The 16,135-nt window shown below is 40.5% G+C and overlaps 1 protein-coding gene and 3 non-coding genes across 7 annotated transcripts in view; 1 reads left to right on the forward strand and 3 right to left on the reverse strand.

Moving 5' to 3' along the window:
* col4a6 (collagen, type IV, alpha 6) overlaps positions 1–16,135 on the forward strand; it is a 137,853-nt gene that overhangs the window by 51,919 nt on the left and 69,799 nt on the right. The window lies entirely within an intron of this gene.
* trnan-guu (transfer RNA asparagine (anticodon GUU)) lies at positions 232–305 on the reverse strand. The gene has a single exon. It is a non-coding gene; the product is annotated as a tRNA-Asn (tRNA).
* trnan-guu (transfer RNA asparagine (anticodon GUU)) lies at positions 612–685 on the reverse strand. The gene has a single exon. It is a non-coding gene; the product is annotated as a tRNA-Asn (tRNA).
* On the reverse strand, positions 1,383–1,456 carry trnan-guu (transfer RNA asparagine (anticodon GUU)). The gene has a single exon. It is a non-coding gene; the product is annotated as a tRNA-Asn (tRNA).

The raw sequence follows: 16,135 nt of genomic DNA on the forward strand, positions 1-16,135 counted from the left end.
CTCTGCACCTAGAAGCTAGAGTTACCATTAACACTGGCATGACTTTTCTGATGCTATTGAGCTCATTTGTTTAGCAGTTTATTTCGTTGTTATTTAGAGAAAGTTGAATCCGACTTAGGTAGACTGACGGAAGCCACAGTCGCAAATTTGAACCTGACCTTTAGCCCTGATTAAAGATGCCAGGTTACTTATTTACATAATGTGACCTGGTTGTTGAAATATGAAATGCTACGTCCCTGGGTGGGCTTGAACCACCATCCTTTCAGTTAACAGCCGAACGCGCTGACCGATTGCGCCACAGAGACTGCTCTTGCAGTTAAAAAACAGAGAGATCACTCTGCAATTCGAAACTTGAGTTAGCATGCTAGCATTAGCCCAAACCTTTAACACTGGCCTGACTTTGCTGATGGTATTTTTCATGAATGTAGCTATTGAGCTCATTTGGTTATCAGTTTGTTTTGTTGTTATTTGGAGAAAGTGGAATGTGGCTTGAGCAGATTTGCAGAAGCCACAGTCACAAATTTGATTCTGGTTCATCTCACTTTTACCTCTGAAACAAAGTTATTTTTCATTTATATGTTGTTACCTGTTTGTTCAAATATGAAATGTTACATCCCTGGGTGGGCTCGAACCACCATCCTTTCGGTTAACAGCCGAACGCGCTGACCGATTGCGCCACAGAGACTGCATTTACTACTAAAAAAAAAAAAAAGAGAGATCACTCTGCACCTAGAAGCTAGAGTTACCATTAACACTGGCATGACTTTTCTGATGCTATTGAGCTCATTTGTTTAGCAGTTTATTTCGTTGTTATTTAGAGAAAGTTGAATGCGACTTAGGTAGACTGACGGAAGCCACAGTCGCAAATTTGAACCTGACCTTTAGCCCTGATTAAAGATGCCAGGTTACTTATTTACATAATGTGACCTGGTTGTTGAAATATGAAATGCTACGTCCCTGGGTGGGCTTGAACCACCATCCTTTCAGTTAACAGCCAAACGCGCTGACCGATTGCGCCACAGAGACTGCTTTTGCAGTTAAAAAAAAGAGAGATCACTCTGCAATTCGAAACTTGAGTTAGCATGCTAGCATTAGCCCAAACCATCAAACAAAGTTATTTTTCAATTACATGTTGTTACCTGGTTGTTGAAATATGTAATGCTACATCCCTGGGTGGGCTCGAACCACCATCCTTTCGGTTAACAGCTGAAAGCATTAACCGATTGCACCACAGAGACTTGTTTTAGTAGTAAAAAAAAACCCCAGAGAGATCACTCTGCAATTTGAAACTTGAGTTAGCATGCTAGCTTTAGCCCAAACCATTAAACAAATTTATTTTTCACTTACATGTTGTTACCTGGTTGTTGAAATATCTACTGCTACGTCCCTGGGTGGGCTCGAACCACCATCCTTTCGGTTAACAGCCGAACGCGCTGACCGATTGCGCCACAGAGACTGCGCTTACAATTTAAAAAATTATATCACGCTGCAGCAGGGAGCTGGTGTTAGCATGCTAGCATTGGTTCTAACAGTTTAGCATGTAAAATGTAACTTAAGCAAAAATTTTAATTAAAAAAAAAGTAACATAACTAAAAAAAGTTTTTTTCAACAAAATCAACATAAAAATATTAAACTATAACTAAAAAAAAAAACTTTAACTGTTAACTGTATTATTAGATCATTATTAATGGTGCATGATGGTTAACAATGTTGTACTTTGTCAATTATAACTTTATTTTTGGGTAGTTTAATCCATGAGAGCAAATTATACTTTAGAAATTGATCCTATGTGTCTGAATTTTAATCTAAAAAGTAACTGTACTCAAATACAATAGAGGAATAAATGTACTATGGATATGTTTATATTTATAATTTTAAAAAAATACAAAAATTGTAATAAAGATAGTAATTAACTGACAACGGCAGCTGATCTTGTTGTCTGCTTTTGCTTGATCTTATCTTTCATCAGTAAAGCCACATAAATCCCAACCAAAACCCAATCTCTCTAATTATAATAATTACATCAATACATCTGTTAACAACATCAAATTACAGCTCTAGGAAACATTTAACTTGTGTACCATTTTGTACAATGTTAAGGTGGGTCACATTTTAATATCGAGCTCTTTTTTCTAGACATACATGATTTTTAATGTGACTTAAGAAGATAATCTGAAGATAATATACCCGGGGATTCACAGCCTTAAGTTGATTCAAACGTCACGTGTATGGAGCTCATTTGGTATCCAAGTGCAATGCAATGTTTCCCGACTTCTGCCGAGTATCCTAAATATCCCTTAGCAGATGCCTGTGCTTCTCACATGGATACTGCAGACAGAGACGCGGTATGTGGCAGGATGCTCGGTGCGATATATGGCTTCCCCGGGCTCCATGCACTCATTACAGAGGCTGTTCAATTACACATGGTACATGTGAAAGAAATACTTGGATGCTAGAAGCAATGCAGTGCACCTAGATACCAAAAGGGGACGATGGTAAATCCTGGTCATATAAAGGAAAGCTTGACAGCTGAAAAATCACTTTGTTGAAGCACATTTATTTATCAAGTCAATGTACAGTGGGAACCTTTTCTTTACCCATACGTTGGCATTAGTGGGCACATATTTTCACCCAGAGGAAAAGTGTAGGAATTCGTTCTTGTGCAGAGAGACATTGATTTGTAGACGTAAATGCTAGAATGCACACATTGTATTGGAGTCTCATAACTTGATGGAAGTGAATTGACGTACTGAGTCACAAAAATAACCTCTATTAACCTCAAATGTTTTGTGTTCACATTGCGTGCAAGCATACATCGTTTCTGTCTGCCTGTACGAGTAGATATTGTCAAACCCTCCTTTTTGCTTCAACATGCCAAACCTCCTAACCTTTTCCAGATCAAAAAAATACCAGCCCCCAAGTTCAAAACTCTGCTCCCATTATTGTGAACATCACTGCAGGCGAGGCGTTGTCGTGGTATCCAGATTGATGTTTTTTTAATAATAAAAGTATGTCAACACAGTCTAGCCTCCAGGTACCAGAGACATTTCCCTCCTGTCTGTGTCGGAGGCTGCTGAGGTTGCTCCTGCTCTGTTGTAGCATGCTAAAATATGCATGCAAACTGTGGTGTGCATTTATTTCTTTCCTTTTTGCATCACTGGGATTAAAAGTATGTGTTGCAAAGTAATTGTTGAGTTTATTCAAACTAGAAGAATGAGCCTTTTGAGTGACATTTCTTCCTGTAAGTCATATGAACCCCAACCAGCAGCTCCAACATCAAAAGGCTGTATTCATAACGTGGAGATACATCAAATGATTCATTCCTTTTGTTATAAGTAACTCCAGTCTGCCATGTCTGTGCTGTTTAAAGACAATATAAAAGTTATTGAGCTTGGATGGGAAAGAAGATTTTTCCCTAAACAAAACGCCTAAAGAGTTTCATTCCAAAACAAATTATGCAAAAAAAAGTTTCAAGTACAAAGAATTTCCATGCACCGTAATATGCACAAAGCTGTTTTGTACCCAGATACAGCTGTATCTCTGTATTGTGATAGTTTAAGTGAAGTGCTAGGAAAATTATCATTTTATTAATTGTTATCAATTAATACATTTACGCAATATTATGCTAAATCCCTATCAGAATGGCAGCTACTGTACCTAGCATACATTTTTTACATTAGCTAGTGTACAGCCAATACATTCGAGGCATATTCCACTCATTAGCTTTGCATAAAGTTAGGATCCATTACTGATTATATCAGCTGTTGATGGGAAACATATAATTTTAAAACTATTAGGGCTGCAACTAACGATTAATTTCATTGTCAACTAATCTGTCGATTATTTCTTCGATTAGTCGACTAATCATTTCATCAAAAAATGTGTTAAAATGTTGAAAAATGTCGGCCTGTCTCTCCCAAACCCCAAAATTTTGTCATCTAATGTCTTGTTTCATACTCACGCAAAAGGATTTTAGTTCACCATTACAGGAGAGTGTGTAAAGCTGCCAATATCTGAACATAAGAAGCTGCAATAAGAGTATTTTGGGGCACTTTTATAGTACATTTCTATGGAAAATGACTCAAACCGATTAGTCGACTAAAATAGTCACTATTTTAATAGTCGATTAGTCATTGATTAGTCGACTCTTCGTTGCAGCCCTAAACACTATAACAGTAACAACACCTTACCTCAGTCAAGACATGCGTGAAAGGATAACGTTAACGTCAATACAGCATTTTGTGCTGGAACTGCACTTGTGGAAATAAAAAGTGTCTGTAATTGCATGAAGTGGCATGGTTGTTGAAGACAGGTCAGTTTGCAAGTGCTTATCAATCTACCACAGGGTTGGAAATTAACTTTTTCGTCCATCTGCTACAGTGTCCGATGGAATAGACAGATACATGTATGCATTGTTTTTTTGGCTGGTGAGTGAAGGACATCCAGCAGCCACTTGCATGTTTCACCAGCATTATGGCTGGTAATTTCCACCCCTGATCTGCCATCGCTAATGTTAGCCATCATAGCTAAGTTACCAGAAGTTAATTAGCCATACTTTCTCACAGTGACCAACAATGGTGCTCGCGGGCATGCTCAACTAACCTTAATGTCTTTAGTCAGTTACATTTGTCTGGTAGCCAATGTAAAGTAGCTTTCATTTATTGTATCCTATTGTATAGTGTACTGTATAATATAGCTGTATGATTATGATACATACAAAGCTCCATTTCAAAATAAGACTTGCAAAGAAAAGTTTCATTATGAAAACAATTTGTCCAGAGTTTAGAGTTTTGCTCTAAAAAAAAGGTCACAAAAAAAGACATGCGCCGAAGTTTCACTTCAGAATCTAACTTACGAAAAAAGGTTCCTTCCAACACAGTATGGACAAGACAGTTTCAAAATAAGATGCGCTAAAGAAGAGTAAATAAGACACAAGAAGAGTTTTGTACCAAAATACATTTTAATCCAAGATATGACACAGGAAGTAGAGGTTAGGTAAAGAAGCTTATAGCATCATGAGTGAATAGATTAGCAGTATATCTGGCCCCAATCTATTAACCCTCCACTAGCTTTATTCATTGAGCAGTAAACCCAAGATGACAGATCTTCAGGCATAAAGATTGCAGTGTTTGTTTAAGGTGGCCTTTCTTTGCGTTAGTTCTTTAATCTGTGACTTCCTCTCCCATCAGCAGTCCCACCACCTTAAAGTGAAGCCACAGGAAGGAGCTGCACCAAGCGTTTAAATCACCTTAAACGATGTCACCTACAGTGCTTTACTTTCATCAGTGTTAACCACAACCGCAGTTTCCGTTGACATTTATCCCGAGAGCTGTTTCTTCACACATGTTGTCTCACTCGAACATATACACACAAATACACACATCGCCCGAGGACCCCCGAGACTAAAGAAAGGCATTTTGGGATGCCTCTCTTTCATTATATTATGTCTACATGTGTGTGTGTGCGTGTGTGTGCGTCTTTACTTCAGACAGTTTCTCAGGTGGGAGCACCTTTATGATTTATAGAGGCTTTTATTTCTAGCTCCTTCTTCACTCCTCTGCTCCTCCTCTGACTGTCCATCATGTAATAAGATCTGTTACTGCTTTCTTTCTCAGTTTATTGTCTGAGATCTCCAGTTCTCATTTTCTTTTCTTTTGAGATACAACCTAAGGGCAAACTTTACAGTGTATCCGCACTGTACGAACTAAATCGTTTCCACGTGACAAACAGTGATCAGAAGAAAATAAAGGAGTTTATGTCTCCTCTCTTCCACTCCATCATGTGCGATCATCGACGAATAATTGAGTTCCCTCTCTTTCTGGCTTGTCCTTGAGCTAAGAATGAGATTTTTGTCCCCTCCCTCCTCACACTCCTTTCTGTCCGTCCCATTCACAGCTTCAGGCTGTATTTTACTGGTTCCCATCAAAGTCTAATGGTCTGTAGGTAACTCTGTTGTTCTCTTACCAGCCCTGGCCTCTCCTCTGTCTCTCTGTCCTCTCTCCCACATGCAAAAATACATGCCTGACTTGTGTGTTTAGGAGGAAGAGAAAGAGGTGGATCGGATCACAAAAGAAGGAGCGTCAGGGTGATATTTTAACCTCACCATGCTGCTTTAAGAGCTGCTGAAAAGCTGATTGACTAGAGAGGGGCGGAGGAGAGGGGGGTGTCTATAGCATAGCATAGCTGGGAGTTTTTTCCTGCCTGCAGGCTACTAATATGTGGATGTGCTTGAAACTTCGTTACACTGTGTGTTTGTTTCTCTACAGATTTCCAGACACACCTTGTTCTTTAGTGGATGAAAAACATTTTAAACCTCTGAGGCACAGAAACACTTTCTGAGTGTCCCGTTGTTTGGTTCTATTTTGTTGTTTATAATTTTACATTTAAAATTAAATGGGACAATCAGGACTCTTTGGCCTAACTGTCGTGTTTCTGAGACTCAAGCATAATTACTTAAAATAAGAAACGCTGCCACCAGTAAAGAAGAGACAAACACATTCAATAAAAAGAGCATAAACCTGCCGTATAGTTTATGACCAACCTCAAGGTCTTTCTCAACGTTCCTGTTGGAGCGCTGGCCAAACTGAAGCTGCAGCTAAGCAGCTTATTTCAAGACTTCACCCCAAGTTTTGGGAACCCTTACCTTTTATGGACATGTCAGTGCGCGCTAAGACACTCTTGAAACGCGTGACTGAGAGGAGTGACACACTGCTACAATTTTAACATATTTAATTTGTTTAAGGCATTTTGTAGGATGTAAAAAGTACTTTAAAAAGTGTATACAAGGTGTCGCACTCACTTCAAATGTCTTTTCCATTTAAGGACATCACACCGTGCTCCAAGTCTGCTAACATTACAGCTCGCATCATATCTGAGGATTCACTGGACCCTGCACAGGAGAGTTTATGGGTCCAAATTTAAAGAAAAAGATGGATGAAATGCTCAGAATCAATTAGAAAGTGGCTGCTTGTTCCTCATTTTAGTGTGTTCCTGCAGATGAACACATAGAGCATGACGTTTCAGACTTTTGAGCAATGAAATTCCACCTTTTAGTAACTGTGCACGGTGAACTGGGTGTTCAAAGAGTTTTACCTTCAGATTCAAACCAGTTGTTGGTATGCCGTGCCATGCTGCTGAAGTGTCTTTGAGCAAGAAATTAAATCTCTGCCAGCTCCAGGGTGCTGCTCTGAATCTGACCCTGACCTCTGACCTCCCTGCAGAGGGTGAAAGACACACACACACACACACACACACACACACACACACAAAAACTGTTGATCAATCAGATTTTTTGACTGACATCCTCTATGATGTGCTCCAGACTGTCTGATCCTCCAAGCAGGTTAAAACAAACACCAACGATTATTTAAATGTGACCCAGACTTCAACAAACTCTCCTACACTGCAGCCAAGTTAGTCATCACAACAAGTGAGATTTAATAGACTGAAGCTGCTGCCGTCAGTTAGTCAGGAGGGTAAAAGTGAAATTTAATGGAGTGAACAATTCCTGTGGTCTCATTACACCGCTGCAGGCTCTCCCAGGTGTGTGTTGCCGTGTGTGTTTGGGGGTCAGTGAGTGGAATTTCCCCTCTGTTTGTGATCAGACGACTGAGGCAAGCGATGCACTTGTCGGCCTGTCTCCTTCCCCACATCGCCCCCTGTGGCCAAAAGGGGGAACTGAAAGGTTGGGGTCAGATGCTGGAGTTGGCAGGGATTCAACACACCTCTTTATTTCGGAAAGGAAAACACACACCCAGTGATGAATCAGAGCTCCTTTTTAACCTTTGTGGTTTTGATATGTCTGGCTGGCTGCACAGTAGCCACACCAGCAGACTGTGGTGACAGTGAAATTCACGTGCTATTATGTTTTCGGGCTGAAATGTTTGCACAGGCAATTCAACTTCAATCAGCAAAAGCCAGACAACACAAGACATACAGTAGATGCAGCTGATGGAGAGTGACTCAGTCGACTGGAAATTTTTCTCTGTCTCATAAATCCCCAAAAATTCACTGATCAAATAGGTTTAAAGGCAGGAAAGGAATTTTTGATGATGGTTAGGAACGTGTCTGGAAGGATGGGTGAGCTTTAGCCACAACTGAAGGTTACTTAGGCTTGTGGTTTGTACTGTTTTATTGGGAGATGACTCACTGAAGAATCAGAGACGCTGAGGTCAGAGGAAAGCAGGGATAAATGGAAGGATGAGATGTAAAGATACAGAGGGAGAGATAGATTTGTTTTTTTATCAGAAAACTTATACGCTTAGCTTTTTGTATGGATTAAACAATCAGGATGTGTTACTAGTTTTAGAGGTGCTGGTATAGGTGGATTTTGTTACCTTTGGACAAAGCCAGGCTAGCTGTTTCCCTTTGTTTCCATTCTTTGTGCTAAGCTAAGCTAACTGTCACCTGGCTTCACATTCAACAGATTTTCTTGTCATGGAACTGCAAGATGTTTGTTGAACTATTCCTCCAAACTCTACAATCATAGTCGAGTAAAACGTTTCCTTCTGACCTAAAAATGTCAAAAGAGTCAGGACTTCTCTGGGGTTTTAAAAACTGGACTTAAAATAGTGATTAGACTACAGAAGGAGGGGCAAAAGAGAGACACAGTGATTGATGATAAAAAGAAAAAATAGAGGCAGAACATGTGTCTGTGGCTCCAGCTGTGTTTCTTGTTCAGCCTGCAGGTGTGTAATTCAGCAGTACACACACTCAATACACGAATATACACCATAAACTACAGCAGTCTATCCACAGACACATACCTGCTATTTGAGTGCACACACACACACACATTCACACACACTCACACACACTCAAGTGAAATCTTTGTCAAGATTACCACCAACACTCTATTCACACCACCTCGACAAGGGGAGAAAAAAAAGCGAAGGGGAGAAGTTGCTGCTCTGTTAGTGACACTTCCGTTGCTAAAAATAGGTCCCGGTTGGCAGCGGTGGTTGGCAATGCGAGGCGTTGTTTGGCAGGGCGGCAGGATACGGTGAGGTAACTTGAGGTGCACGCTGGCTCAGGGAGTCTGTGGCTTTTGAAAGAGGTTACATTTGTTTGCAGAGTCACTGATATTTAAAAAAAAATCAGGAGTTTTGTCTGTTATAAGGTCAGGTGGTTTCTTTTGGATCAGTGGTTCGTTGTAACCATGACGATGTGGGAATTTAAAGGAAAAATCCAAACTTTTAGCAAATTTAAAACAGCTATTGCAGCAGTTCTAAAGTGTAAGAATAAAAGACTAGAGAAATAGAAATCTGAAATTTGTTGCTGCTACCTTTGCCCTCTTAATCTGCCAATCCAAGATGATGCGATGCGATAGTGGAGAAGATTTAAAGGGATAATAGCTTGACATTTTTGGGAAATGCTTTTATAGCTTTCTTGCTGAGACTTAGATGAGAAGATCAATACCACTCATATCTGTTGAATAAAACACGAAGCTAGGGGATGCTTAGCTTAGCTTAGCATAAAGGCTAATATCATATAAACCCAATAATATGTGTTGGATATTGTTCGATCTACCTCTTGCTTCTACGTTTCCGCGCTTAAAGTAAGTGTTTCCGATAACTTCAGACCTTTTTCTTACTCTTCACTTCATGATGTTTCCATCTGAGGTGTTAAATTACTGATACGGTCGCATATTTAAGAGTTCAAAGAGTAGATAATCTGCCCTATGGGCCCAAACTAACATTATCAAAGTGGAGACTGTGGTGGACTTGAGGATCATCATCCTGACACTGCCTGTGGCGACACATTGGAAGACACAAATATACATACATCAGTAGACACACATATACACACACATGGCAACGTTAGGGAGCATTTATCCTTTCACGTAGATCCATGGAGACCCACCGATCGGTTTACACTTGTTGTTCAGACGAAACCTTAAACTACACTGGTGAAGGCATTTCTGTGTGTGTCTGTGGGCCTCTAGGTAAGGACATAGCTATGTGACAAGTTTCTTTGCTCTTCTGAGGCACATTAGCTCTCAGATTTCCCTCTAATATACGAGCTGTAATTGCCGTTCCATTGTGATTATAGACAAAACACACACACATCTTCTCCACATATGTTCACTCTTCCCCTCCTCATTCATCCCAGCACACACATGCCGCTCCAAGGTACAAAACAGAAATCGCACAGGTGAAACCAGATCTTGTTTCACTCCTCCTTCTCCATCTTTCCCTTCACCTCTCTGCAGGATTATTTCCACACCATCAGCCCCATGTGTCCACCATTACACCCTCTTTTTGTCCCAGCTTTGCCTTCATGTCTACCTGTTGGAAGCCATTACGTTTTTCACTACTTCCCTCTGTTGTTTATCCGTGTACTCCTCTATTATCTACCTCTCCAGCCCTCCATTTGCCTCCCCTTTCCTCTTCAAAAGCCCCTCGTCCCCCTCCAGGCGAGGGGTGTTTAGTGTGCTTCAAAGGGGGTGATTATCATAGCACTTATCAACAGGGTGGGCACTGTCACTTTGTGTGTGTGTGTGTGTGTGTGTGTGTCTTTTGTGTAGATGTGTCTCAGCGTGTGCTTGTGTCTTGAAATTATTTATATTTTTTTTGACTTCACAGATTTAGAGTTGTTTTTTTGGGAAAGTTAATATCAAACAGAGTGTGTTTACTTCATGATTTACCAGAGAAAGTGTTGCTCATGTAAAAATAATTTGAGTGCTGGAAAATCAGATCAGGTTTTCTTAACATTTACTGCCCTGCGACTTGGCATTTAGGCCCCCTCAACTGTCATGATACAAGAAACTAGAGAGCTGTTAAGTTATAAAAAGAGTCAAATACAAAAAGGGCACAACAGTACACCAGTTATGTGCAGACGTAAGCCCTTTTTCCACCTAAATTAGCACATATATGTGCCAAAACATTCTACAGTTAAGGGATATATAACCAGGTTAGTAAACAATAGAAAGCAGCAAGGAAGCCAGTGAAAACGATTCAATGGTTACGGCTTTTTCCATCTGTGGCTTATTTAGTCTCTTTCAAAATCAGCGCTGACTAATTTGGCATGATGTTCGTATGCTGCTGGGATGGATGTCAACAGAATTTGTGGTTAAGATGGCAAAGACAGACGGGAGTTACCTGCTGTTGCACCGGAAAACGGGCGAAAATTAGCGTGTCCATTCAGGTGTCATGTCTCCATCACTGCTGGGGCTGATAAATACCTGTGACTACTGATGAGTCATTTGTCCCGGGAATCAAGTCCAATTGCAACCTTTGCCATTAAAGATAGAAGCCAGATGTTAGTGGGTGTTGGCGAGTTTTTTTGTCCAGTGGGAAAGGAGATTTTTAGATTTTTAAAGGAGCAGATTATACTTAGTGTTCGGAAGTAAGATGAGGTTACACTGAGTGACTTTGTCCTAATTTGTCCTCTCTTGACATTGCTGATTTATAGTACCCACTGGATGTTCCTATGTAAACTTATGTCCTCGACTACAGACATGTTTGGTTTAAATGAGATTACAGCAGCTTGTATGAGAGTTAATGGACCATTTATAAAAAGTGCTGGCTGTATGCATATACCAGCAGAAGCCTTATAGATACTGTTTCAATTAGTTGTAGGTAGAAAGTAGAGGAAAGTCATGAGAAGCATCAACTTTGACAATGTTTGCAAGAATGACAGAGGAAACAAAGCATCTTTATCGCCCTTTGACTTGAAAACTGCTCTGTCCAGCCTGTTTGGAGTATTTGACAGGTTAATTCCATGTTTACTACACTGCAGTTTGTCTCCTGTAGCCCTCAGCTCTGCTCATACTCAACCAGCATGTGTTAACATCATGCTACACTAATGGATCCTCTAGTAATACAATCTGAATGTGTAATGTAAATATTATCTTTAGCATCAGATGTCTTGTTGGCTCTTCTTTGCTAATTGAAATCAAATCATAAATACTTCTTTGTGGATGGTCTATTATTATTTCAGTCTACCATAAATACTCCTCTCTGTCTCGAGCTGGGTAATCTGTCAAACTCTGTCTAAACAGTTTTCCTGTGGTCAGATATAAAGTTTTTATTCTGTCAACACTTGAAAGTGGAAGCCATTTGTCAGGGTAATAATCCCCTCATGTTGCACAATGAGAGGAGTTTCAGGACGAAATCAAACCCAGATGCTCGAACAGAAATGGGATGTTTACTTGCAGAACCTCAGATCCACCTGCTCACAGTGAAGTGGTCCAGTAGTTCATTGTCTATGTGTTGACTGCCAAGACAAAATGAGATGATAAAAAAGATTACAAAAAGATTAACAGTTGCTGCCTCTGTTGTAGAGATCCCTTACAAACATCTTTTTTTACATCCTCTATTCAAAAGAGCATTGCAGAGAAATCCTTTTTCCTTATTTTTCTCTTTTAACTTTTACTACATAATAAATACCGATCAGCCAAACCATTAAAACCACTGGCTACTGAAGTGAATACCATTCATTGTCTTGTCCAATGCAATGTTCTGTTGAAAAACCTCGGGTCCTGACATTCCTGTGGATGCCACTTGACGCACTCTACCCACACAAATACGTTGCAAACAAAGTAGCCCCTGCCTTGGCAACGGCACTCCCTGATGGCATTGCCCCTCCCTCTCAGCAGGAAAATGCACCTGCCACCCCATAAAAACTACTCAGGACTGGTCCAAGGAACGTGAAAAATAGCTCAAGGCATCAACCTGTCCTCCAAACTCACCAGATCCCAATCTCGTCAAGCATTTGTGGGACATGCCGGTACCCTGGAGGTACCCCCATCCACAGTGGGGCCTCCTTAGATCAAACTTGGCTGTGACCTGTCAAGACGTCAACACAGGACCTCTGGGGGTGTCCTATGGTGTTTAACTCCAGTGCATTGGCGGCAGGTCCTTTGAGTCCCATGGGGTGTGAGGTGGGGTACCAGCACATCCCACAGAAGCTTGATCAGATTGGAATCTGGGGAAGTTGGAGGCCAGGTCATCGCCTTGAGCTCTTTGCCACATTCCTCTTGAGCGGTTTTTATGGTGTGGTATGGTGCATTGTCCTGTTGGGGGGCCACTTCCATCAGGGATTTGCTGTTGTCATGGGGGGTGTGCTTGGTCTTTAGTGCTGTTTGGATGGGTGGAGGGTGTCAGGTAGCATCCACATGAATGCTAGGACCAAGGGTTTACCAGCAGAACATTGCATTGTGATGAAATGATCAATGATAGCAGTGATCATTTCACTTTACCAGCCAGTGGTTTTAATGTTCTGACTGAAGTGTGTATTCTGTGAGACAATATTAAGTTGTAAACCAGAGCTACAACTCACCAGTATTTTCATTATCAGTTAATCTGCCCATAAGCTTCTAGATCAGTCGATTATTACCCGACCAACAGTCCAAAAATCTAAAGCCAGACAAAATACATTATTAAAGTCTCACATTTAAGAATCATAAAACCCAAAAAAAGTTTGTCTGTTTTGCTTAGAAATATCAAAGTAGTCGCCAATTAACTTGCCGTCAATCAACCAAATGAATAATCTTCCAATTGTTGCAGCATAATAGTCAACCGTCAAGAACTTTTGATTTGTCAGGTATACAAGAAATTACTTTCTAAGTGTCATCCCAAACATACATTATGGCAGGATATACTTAAGAATAAATCACATATAGTAGGTGAGGACGTCATCCATGTACTCTGGGGCAGTTGTATCTCTCAGGACTTTCAAAGCCAGTAGTACCAAAAATTCAGCCTGGTATCTCTAGGAAATACTCCCATATTGGACAATTCAGCACCTCAAAATTTACACTGAATGTTAATGTTCACTGCTAATGAGGGATGTAGCATAGCTTTGATGTGGCTGTAGGTGGATGACATGTAGTGTTTTGGACTTTCAAGAGACCAGGATCACCTTTCTAGTAACTGTATCCATGATCCTTCTTTTGAAGAGTCCCAGACTATTTCCAAACTGTTATCTATCAGAACATGTGGTATGAAAGTGTACTGTCAGCATAAATTCTCATCTTAAATGCTAACAAACACATATAAATCACTGACGACTGAACAAGTAGCCTGTGGTTGTTCTTCATCACACTTTAAACCTTTCAGGAACAAAGTTAGAGCAGCTTTGTTTTCAGTTTAATTACAAAAAATTCTTTCCACCACGTCTAATTTCACAAGTCAGAACATAACAGTCGGCAAAAAATTGTGGTGACAACTGCTCTTTCCTCATCATTCCTGTGTGCCAATCCTTTCTTTCCCATCTGTTCTGTTGTTGGCTTGCCAGTGTGTAATTTATGACTGATTTACACCTAAACATACATTTCATGTGCTCCATTGATCACACTGCGTTCTTCCCCCTCTTTGTCTGCGCTCTTGTCCGGACAGCGGCTTGCAGTTTGTTTTGGCTCCAACCTGAGTCTCTTCCTTTGTCTCCGTCTGTGTCGACTGCAGATTTTTTGCTGCATAAAACGTCTCGGAGCACTTTTTTTTTTTTTATTGTTGTCAGATGACATAATTGAGCTGGCGTGAAGCAGCCTGTTCCTGGTTGTTTGTGCCAGTTTTGCTAGTGGGCAGCCGGCCGCCTTTATTGGCACGCCAAAGAGTTAAGGAGGTTCATTCCAAGTGTGACTGTGTCTGTGCTGAAAGGTGGAGGATATACAGATAAATTTAGACTTTGACTTTCAACAGGTTGTAAAAAATGATGATTAATCATTTCCACTGTCGATGGAAGAAGTGATTGAAACAATGGAAACAACTTTGCAACCTAGGGGAATCCCAATTTTATTGTTGCACTGAAAGAATTACGAGATTGTCTCCATGTTTCCATACCTGAGGTATGTTTTGGATTTTTGTTTCTTTCTTTTGAGGTTTATCAGATCGTTGAGGTTTAAAAGCGATACTTTATCTGCTCTTTCTATTTAATATAAGCTCCAAAAAAAGTCTTTCTTCTAATATTAAACAGACCACCAGTGATTGTTGACCTTGCACGCACTTTAAAAGTGACACACTGTTCTATACTTGGTGGTTTGGGTTTATTTTCATGTCAGCGTTCTTCACTCAGAGTGGATTTATAGCTTGAGAGAAACCAAACCCCTACCGGAAGCTCATATTCCGACGATGTGGACTGCCGGACGGCATCCTGGCTGCAGGACTGAATACCCGTAGTGGGGGTTGTGATGGGGGTCTGAACTTTAATAAAAGTAGATGGAGATCATGTGACTTCCCTCACATTGGTGTTGGTTGTCAGGACAACAGAGTTCCTGTCCACATAGGAGGTGAAGTCATTTGATTAGATTGTGCTGTTATTTGGGGATCCAGCTCTTTGTTTCTAAGTGGAGAGAGAAGACGTGGAACACAAAAACACTGTGAACCCCAGATTTAGCCCCTAGAGGCAAGGTGGGGCATGGTTAAGAATCGTTATCATGAAAGCATCTAAAGTGTTTCAGATCATTCAAGTGTAACTGATCAATCCATCTTTTGCTGATAACATCAACTGTTATACACACACTGAAGGACCTGGGCAGGGCTGAAATACCAGGCGCACGACCTGAGGATATACTACATAAACCCTTACCAGTGGTATTAGTAGAAACATGTTACTTAGCTCCTGTTCGGTGTGCGTGCCCGTTCTCGCCCTGGTTCATTTTGTTCTCTTAAAAAAAACTTGATAAAATTAAGTTGCCCCTCTTAAGTCTCTAATTATGTTCATGAAGGAAAAAAGAGAGCTAGAGAGAGAGACAACAAGGCGAGGCAGGTAGAGTCCTAATCCTGTCTAATAGCAGTGTTTCTGTTCTATCATGACTGCACAATCCTGAGCCAGGGGAAAGAGAGTGTGTGTGTGTGTGTGTGTGTGTGCCCCCCTTAGGGCTTGACGATATATTGATATATCGATATCATGATGTAATTTTCTTTGATTACTGTAAAAGCTGCAGTAAAATGATGTAATTTTCTGAACTTAGCAGCTGTTCTATTGTTTGCCTTTACCTACTTAGTCATTATAGCCACATTGCTGATGCTTATTTATCAAAAATCTGTTTGTGTAAATCATTGGTGAAACCCCATGATATTGTCGCAATGTCGATATTGATAAAAAATATTGTAATAATTAATTTCTTCCATGTCGCCCAGCTTTAGTGGGCCTAGATGTGTGTGTGTGTGTGTGTGTGTGTGTGTGTGTGCAG

The sequence above is a fragment of the Epinephelus lanceolatus genome, chromosome 22 (genome assembly GCF_041903045.1).
Source record: "Epinephelus lanceolatus isolate andai-2023 chromosome 22, ASM4190304v1, whole genome shotgun sequence".
Taxonomy (NCBI): Eukaryota; Metazoa; Chordata; class Actinopteri; order Perciformes; family Serranidae; genus Epinephelus; species Epinephelus lanceolatus.